We start from the raw sequence: 9341 nt of genomic DNA on the forward strand, positions 1-9341 counted from the left end.
TGCCCCTTAGTTACAATCTTACTTCTACATCGCTACAGCAAATCTGTGTACAGGATTGAAGATCGCTCTCTCTCACTTCTTTTCTTCTGTTCTTTACACAGCTGTGAGAGTTAACCCTTCCTGCTCTCTCCTTGGATGTAGTATGCTATATATTCAAACATCAAGCTCAAAGTAAAGTGATTAATCCTCACTGCCAGAGCTGACTAAACACACACTGGGTGATTAGAGGGGAGCTCACGCAGCCACCATAGTCACACACTATACACATCTCTATGGGAGGGAGTAACTTGAACTTCATTTATTTATTTTATTTACAAAATAAGCAGAATTATATTAGAAGAATGTTTACCACATGTACAGCGCTGTGCCAATACCAATTCAGGTCATCAGCAGAGCTTAACCAGCATCAGGAAACACGGGATGTCAGCTGTAACTAACAGCTGGCTTCCCCAGTGTAACAGAGTGATCTCTGATCATGGGTGTTACCCTGTTACACACGGTGGTCAGTCACAAACCGATCTGAGGAAGTTGCTTGTAGCGATGATACACTTGGGGAGCCTCCCACCCTGTCCGATGTGTATTGTTTGGTGTGTATAGTGGCCTTCGACCTATTGTTTTGCTACCGAGGCGTTGGACCTTGCCTAGGTTAGCTTATTTTGCTTTTTTTGTTGAGCATAGGAAGGGACTTATTGCACTTGCAATTTATGTTTATCTGTTTACACACTGTACCTACTTTATTGGACGCATTTGCACGAATATTGCACAATATTGAGATCTTGACCACTTACACAGTTTCTCCAACAGGCATTTATCCTTATAATATTGCATTGATTTATTTGTTATAACACTCTCGGGCAGGGGTGGTGGATAGAGAAAGATCGTTATATCTACTCCATCCTGTATCCTTTTAGTACTATTGTACTTTTAATTGATTTTAATCATTGTGTATTGTTTTTTCATGAATTAATAAAGATTGTATTTATGTTTGGTCCACTGTAGCACATTGCTTTTCTACTAGTGTTCACACGGTGGACAGTGTAACCATTTAAATGATCCCCCCTGCAGCATTCTCAGGGGGCACTGATCGTTTATATGGCAACCCTGGGGTCCAATCAAGACCCATAGTCAGGGCCTTCCACAGACAGAGTCTTACAGTCACTGGCCCACATTGGGTGGGCCAGATTCATGAATTGTGGCACACGTTTTTACAGGAATCTGGGGCACCCTGCACTGATATGACAGAGTGCACCAACTTTTTTGGTTTGCCTTTAACATAGAGACACAATTCTGTTTGACACTGCATGATAAATGTTGCGCACAGTTTGACTGTGCACCAGTACGCCTATTTCAGTGTAGAATTTATTTTTAATGAAATAATATTTTTAAAGACATATACACATGGATCTAGTGATTCAGTATTCCTGGTATTTACTTTAGTGCTGTGTGCAAACTCTTGTGGATCTTTGTTTACATGTCTGAACACTGATGAATATGTGGGGCTGAAGCAGCAGAGATATGACCCACCCTGATCTCCCCTCTCCCTCTCCCTGCGTCTTTGAGAGAGAGGCACAGTGGGCGACACCATTAGGAAGGACAGAAGGAGTCAGAAATTGTATGTATATATGTGGCAAACACAACATTGGCAGCATGGTAAGAACAGGCAAAGGCTAAAGCTCTCAAAGGAGGAAAACGTACAAGTACATATACATACAGAGATGTATCCAATGGAAAAGACTTATTGAAAAGTGGCCATTAAAAAGTAGTAGTAATAACTGTTTTAACAGATCACTCATTGAGAGAGATATCATATTTCTCTACAGACTCCATTTTCTCCAACCGGACACCATCTTGTCTTAGTTGGGGGGTCATGTTGTCCACTGTTCAGCCATGTCATGATGCAAACATCATTTTGTGTGAACTGTTTAGAAATTACTTTGTCCTCGCTATTTTTACCTTGTCTTTTCTGTAGCTTCTCTGATTGAATGCCATGTTGTGACTTATATAAAGCTAACACAAGGACAATTAGTATAAACATTCTGTTTCTCCCTAGTTTAGTATTTTTTCAATAATGAAGTTCATTTGTGAAAATTTCTTAAAGGGGAGGTTCTGGCATATTCAGCTAGCCTATAGCATTGCAGTATTTTATCACCTTTTCACGCCCCTATGCAGATCATTTTCTGCATTTTATATATGCGGCTTACTCATAGATCCATAGATCTTTACATAGTGCAGGATCATGTTCCCTTCCCCCTGCTCCATCAGCACTTCCCCTCTCCCTTATATACAAATATAAGAAGATTATCACATTCACTGTGCCTTGAGTAAGTGTTTCTGGTTTATCATGCTTAGATCTTCTTTAAGGACAATGATGAACAATTTCAAGAACAATAATCAGTTTATTATTATTCCAAAAAGGTTTTAGTATATATTTGTAATGGAAATGAGCTCGATCTTTTGGGACTTATTTGAGATAAAATTCTGTCTTTCGGCACATCATTGGAGAAAGAAAGCTGTCACATGCCTGTAGGTGAATGATTAAACCTCATAGCCAATCGGACTACAAATACTACTGATGCGTCAGTTATATACTTTAAAGCTTTAAAGGGGTTTTTATAGCAATCTCTGTCAGCTCAATAGAAATGACTGGAGCAGAACGGGCATGCATGGCCATCTGCTCCATTCATCTCCGGTAAGGACGAGGGGTCGGACGGAGGTACCTGTGATCTGAGAGCCCCCACTGATCATCTTGTGGATAGGGTCTAACTTGATTGGTGGGAAAACTCCTTTAACTATAGCCAAACTACAGCATATTTGCACACAAAAGACACATTGTTTTAATACCTCAATGCTACGTTCCCCATGATGTCAAAAAGATCTCTTGCCATTAAGTTACACCGTCAAGTTATGGCTTTATTAGAGGATTATCATATTTTAAAGTTTTTGACACAAACATTCTGGGTTAACGTTAGTGGGTTATGGTTAGAAAATGGATTATGTTTGTGAGCCAGACTATATAGCTTATCATGTAAATTAAGTAAAACTCTTAGCAATATTTTGCTAAGAGCAGTGTAAAGAGGCCCACACACAGAAACACAAAATGAGATAAACCTGCCAATTCAAGCAGGAATGTCTTACTATCTGATCTGTAGTGGGATGGGTGAACCTTTTCCCAGCTGACTATTGTTTTTCATTTTACGAGAAAAATAACATTTACATATTTCCTTGCTGAGCATAGGTTTGGAAATAGTTGAGCCGTGTTCTTAATGTAAAGTTGACAGCCTAAATGAAGTGTACACAGAACCCAAAAAGTAATCAACCAAATAGTTCTACAAGGTGACTTCTGAAAGTACAATAAAGTATTGTTTTTTTTTCATTTGATAAGTGTTATTTTCTTCCAAAATATGAAAATTTATAGCCTATTTTAGGAGTTCCTTCCTCCCCAAGAGAGCTACGACTATTACTTACATATTGGCTAGCTATATACTAGGTGGAGGCTGTGACCAATGTATTTAACACCCTAAGCTTATACTTGAGTCAATAGGTTTTCCCATTTTTTTGTGTTAAAATTAGGTACTGTCAGGGTTTGGGATCAGTGGATCCTCTGGACCACTGCAGGAGGTGGTACTAGCCAACACCTGGGACCGGAATCTAAGTGGCACCTGGTTTTCACCAGAGCCCGCCTCTTGCTGTGGCAGGGTACCCCCAGGTCGTTCCACAGGTGCAACTAGCCCGCGATGGCAGCCGAGGTCCAGGTACCTTTACGGAAGACAGACTCATGGTCAGGTCCAGGCACAGGGACAGGGCAGGCAGCCCTCTAAGGCTGGGGAGCTTTCTCTAAGGCTGTGAGGCACAAAGATCCGGCGGGGAATGCAGGAAGTGGCCAGCTTTTATAAAATTCCAGGAAATGGCCAGCACCAATTTGCGGTGTGCTGGCCCTTTAAATCTTCGAGCGCTGCAACGCGCGTGCCCTAGGCGGCTGGGCTGCGCGTCGCGCTGACGAATCCTGCGCGTGGAGAGGTAAGGCAGTACGGGGGGACGATGGGGGCCGCGGAGGTGTCAGGGAACGGAGCAAGACACGGTCAGAGACGTGGGTCACAGAGACACCAGTGATAGATACCTTGGCTTATACTAGGGACGGCTTATACTCGAGTGTATACGGTAGTTGCTTTTGATCCTGCAGTACCAAATCTAAAAGTTTTGTTCATTACTATGCACCTATATATGAATAATCAAAAAGAAAATCTAATTTACTATATAATTCTTCTTGACTGAAGCAAACTACTCAAGACATTTAATGCATCCTAAAGAGAGAATTCTTACTGTACTTAGCCTTCAGAATCAATGCTCAGCTGATCATGGAAGCCAACAAATTCAATATACTCCCTTTTGATCTTGCAAGTGTCCACACTAAAAGCTTTTGTGTACGGATATTATGTCCTTCATAGAATTCAGTGAACCCTTTCTAGAGAGATGAATCAGCTCTTTTCACTGGTAGGTCAAGGGCGAGATATTTGTCTGTGTACATTAGTCCAACATCATTGATGAAATATCATTTTTTTATTAGTTCTACTATTACCTCACATTTATATATTGTTGTCTCCTGATATTTCCCTTATTTTTCCTAACCACATCCAAAGAACTGCGTCAATCACCTAACAAAAAGATAAGTGCAGCAAAATGCTTACAAAAATATACATATGACTAGACCTGGTCTTCTGTACATCTACCAGGTGCATCTGTCATTTTAACCCATGTTTTGTACCTAAAACAGAAGATGGTACAGAACTGGCCTAGATTGCTGCTTTAAATTCCTATTCATTGAAGTGAAGCTGGCATTAAACACTCTAGTCAAAAGTACACTTGAATGTCTGGGGTAGAATGACAACGCAGCGGATTATTCAGACAGTTGAGTATCAGAATAAAAATCTTCCCCTAAAAATCTCATAATCCTATATGATAGGAGTTGACATGAAAAGAGAATAGGAAAGAACTCATAAAAATAAAATGCCATGTTCCAGATCATGTAGTATCAAGTATGTCAATTACTTCTTTATTTCCAGGTGCAAGATCACAACTCTTCCTCAGGGCATATTTCTCAAATGATCTAAATACACTCAGTAATCCAGCAATGACATCTGAAATCAGTGAGAGACGATGAGACAGATGTCACAAAAACTACACACAGTTTATGCTTCATTCAATATATATTCATTTTTTATCTTTGTAATAAACACTTTTACCTCAGAAGTGTTTTTGTATTTATGGGGAATTCTAAAATCATTTTCTGCTTGAAATTTCTTTTCATAAACATCTGTTTTGTCATTAATCTGTATCAGAACAAATGCTCTGTAATAAAAAAAAAAAAGTTTGACAGTGGATTCTTATCAAACGTTATCACTACTGATGATATAGGGCACAGTCACCAAGTTTACACTAAACTACTAGCCCCCTTAAGTAGAGTATGAAATGTCCTTTCTAGAATCCCCTTTTATGTAAAATCTCACCCATCTACCTCTGAAAAATGTCCCCCACAGTCAGGCATGAAATGAGTCATGATTGGTGGTTGCAAGAGGGATGTCACTTCAGAAGACCCTCTGTACTGATCTTCTGTACTGATCTTCTACTATAGCACCTGGTAAAAGCAGTGAAATGATCCCAAATGATCCCAAATGGCGGCCAGTGTAGTGGGTGGGCACGGGCTGTTCCTGCCCCTTGCCGACTTTGTTGTAAGAAACCAGCAAACTTTCATTCGCTGGTTTTCATGCAAAACTACCCCATGCAAAACTACCCCACGTCGAACCTGGTGTAGTTTTTCCCAGGAGGCTAAGCCTCTTGATGTATCTAGCCGGATGTGGGGGGCGTTGTTGCTATTACATGCTGCCAAAGGAGCATCGGCCTATGATAAATCTCCCCTAATGTTTTGGAGTGGCCATCACATAGCCCTGATCTCAATCCCATTGAAAACTTATTGATAAAGCTGAAAAGGCAGATGCAAACAAGGCAGCCTCGAAACATGGCTCAGTTATACCAGTTCTGTCAGGAGGAATGGACCCAAAGTCTTACCCAGGGCCGGTTCTAGACAAAGTGGGGCCCTGGGCAAAACTAAAAGTGGGGCCCCAAAATAAAACTATTTAATGACCAGAGACAGTCAGCAAGAGGCTCCCTTTAGTATGGTAAAACAAACATGGGAGAATTTTATAGGAGATAAATACATGGATGATAGGGAGATTGATAAGCAGCACAGTAGCTCAGTGGTTAGCACTACAGTCTTGCAGCGCTGGTCAACATCTGCAAAGAGTTTTGCGTGGGTTTCCTCTGGGTCCTCCGGTTTCCTCCCACACTCCTAAAATTACTGGTAGGTTGAATAGATTGTGGGCCCCATTGGGGACAGGGTCTGATTTGGCAAGCTCTGTGCAGTGCTGCGTAATCTGTGTGCTCTAAATAAAGAATTATTAGTTATTATTATTATTATGATAGAAGATATATGAAAGATGAAGAGAAATAGAAGATTGATTAATAAATAGAGAAAAAATGAGATATGTAAATGGTCAGATTGTAGGAGATGATAACTAAACAGATAGATGATAAGCATCTTCACCCGGGAATTCAACCAAGGGGTATTAACCCTTTCACCGCCCGGCATTTCTGGATATTTTGTCGTGTTTACAATTTTGACGTTTAAAAATTAAAATTGAAATTAAAGCAAATAGAATTAAAAGAAAACCCAACAAACTATATAATTTCTGAAATCAGACACTTGCCCTATTTTCAAAATTGCATTAAAGAGTTTATAGACATAGGCGTCTTCATGCAAGTTTGATTCAAACTGTAACATTTTATTAAAAAAACCTAAAATTTTACTTTGATGTAAAAAAAATGTGCTAAACCTGTAATACCTAGATATCTGCTTTTTAGCTAGAAATTTTAAGACAGTCACAACCTGCAAAATATATCAATAAAACAGATTAAAAAGTAAAGGCACCATAAATCCTATATAATTTTGAAAGCAGACAACCAGGCAATGAATTTGGCAATTAACATGTAAAACATGTATTTGGATGTACAAATCCAGAATACTTATGTAAAGAAAATATATTTTCCTAAAACAGTAAGATGTGAGGAGATCACATAGAAGCACCAGACAATCTTTGTAGAAAATTGCACTGAGCGTCACCCAGATATATTGTTGTATGCTCTCTTACACAATGGTAACACAAATATATAACTAAATATCTACACACCAAGCTAACAAGTAACCAAGTAACATATAAAGTTAATATTTCCATTATCTGTGAGGTGCAGCTGCTCCTGTGTGCAGTGGATTCTCCCTGTAGCCTGATGGCTAAGAATCTGGAGGGGGGTCACACTTCAGAGGGCAATATCTTTGGCTCTGTGACACATAGAACCTCACTTCTTTTTCCCTATGGAAGAAGAGAGTCTGCCCTTTTATATGAATCTAAATTTGTGTTTTTCTAACTGTCAGGAAAACTGAGATATTAACTGTTAAACTGCTGTTGGGAGTGATATTTATATATGAAAATAGCACCTGATATTCTCACTTTAAACCTGAATATCTCTGGATCCATGGCACCTACAAACACAATTCAAGATTCATGGTCTTACCATGGTCTTACCAATACCAACTATTGCGAGAAGCTTGTGGAAGGATATCCAAAACATTTGACACAAGTCATATACTTTAAAGGCAATGCTACCAAATATGAATGAAATGTATGTAAACGGTTAACTTTGCAGAAATGAATAAAAATACCTTTAAAATTATTATTATTACTGTATCATTTGGCTGATGTAGATCATTTTGGTAACCCTAGTTGAACTGAAAACAGAAAAGGTTAATTCTGATATCATATCAGATGGTAAGAAAATCATGCATATGTGTCTTTTTATATAGTGTATGTAAACTTCTAATTTCAGATGTACAAGCTCAGCCACCAACATTTGTTCATCTTACATTGCACCAAATAGATTAAGACTGTGCGCCACAATATAAAATCACAGCGCAAAAGACTGCTAAAATCGGGCCCCAAAAAAACAAATACCTAGCTCAAAAATATAAATGTTGTGTTGTGTCATACCAATAGTGAATTCTTCATAATCTGATATATGCGGTATGTTAAGAAATTAAAGGAAACATGAAATCATTGTTGAAACCGCTTCTACTGCATGCTGATGTCCATTGAAAGAGAAGAAATGGCTTTCAGCACCCAGTGACCGCCTTAATTACTAATCTTTCACTCTGTCTGGCAGACAAAAAGCTGTGTGATAAATGAAGCAGAAACACTGGCTAAGATAATAATTGCAAACAAGTGTGACATATCACACATAGAATACAGGTGCATAGTTTCTGACTTTCCATGCAGAGTTGAATATATTGTAAGCCATTGAAACTGATTTTTTTTTACTGATCAATCAAAAAAATTTGTCAGTTTTACTACAGCCTGTGTCAGATTTCTATTGTGCAATTTTTGGTTCATTCCATTCCAATTTTCCTTTGATAACAGAACTTTAGAGCGGATTCACATTGGGGTTTCTTTTTTACATCAGCGATTTTTCACGGAAACAATTTTGGCTTATGGCCACATACAGATTGTTTGTTTTTGTCTATTCCTGGCTTCAGTGAATTTCCGATGATGCCTTAGGGTGCAGTCACACGTGACGCTAGCTTTCACAAATGCAACACAAGGGCGCAAGGGGCTGGACCCGAGCCAATCGCACATGCGACTATCACTTTCCTGGCTGTCTAACCCTATAGACGCCACGGTCATGGTGATGTGGTGTCTATAGGGCATTACCAGGATGACTGTAGCTATGGTAGCCCTGATGAATGACCCCAGGGCTGCCGAAGGTAAATATTGTGCTTTTAGCGAAATCTAACAGTGTTGCTGTCAACTATGTAATATGGGGCAATACATTATTATTGTAATATATTACACTGAAGAAGTCATTAAATGATCACCAAATTGGAACAAAATAAAAGAGTCAAGAAATGTGCAAAAAAATAAAAGTCCCCTTATGCCCCATCCCATATAAAAATCTAATTCAACATAAAAAATGTATAAATCACTAAAACCATTACATATTGGGTATCACCACGTCCATAACATTTGACCTCATAAAAACAGGATAAAAAGTGATTATAACATTTATCCCAACTTGATACCAATAAAAAGTACTGTTTGTCCCACAAAAAACAAGCCCTAAAATATCTCTGTAAAACAAAAAAATTAAAAGTGTGATTCCCATTAATACATGGTGAGTGCACAAAAATGAGTGCTATATTCTGCAAAACAAGTCAACCATAAAAAAAGCTATATAAATAA

The sequence above is a fragment of the Engystomops pustulosus genome, chromosome 1 (genome assembly GCF_040894005.1).
Source record: "Engystomops pustulosus chromosome 1, aEngPut4.maternal, whole genome shotgun sequence".
NCBI lineage: Eukaryota > Metazoa > Chordata > Amphibia > Anura > Leptodactylidae > Engystomops > Engystomops pustulosus.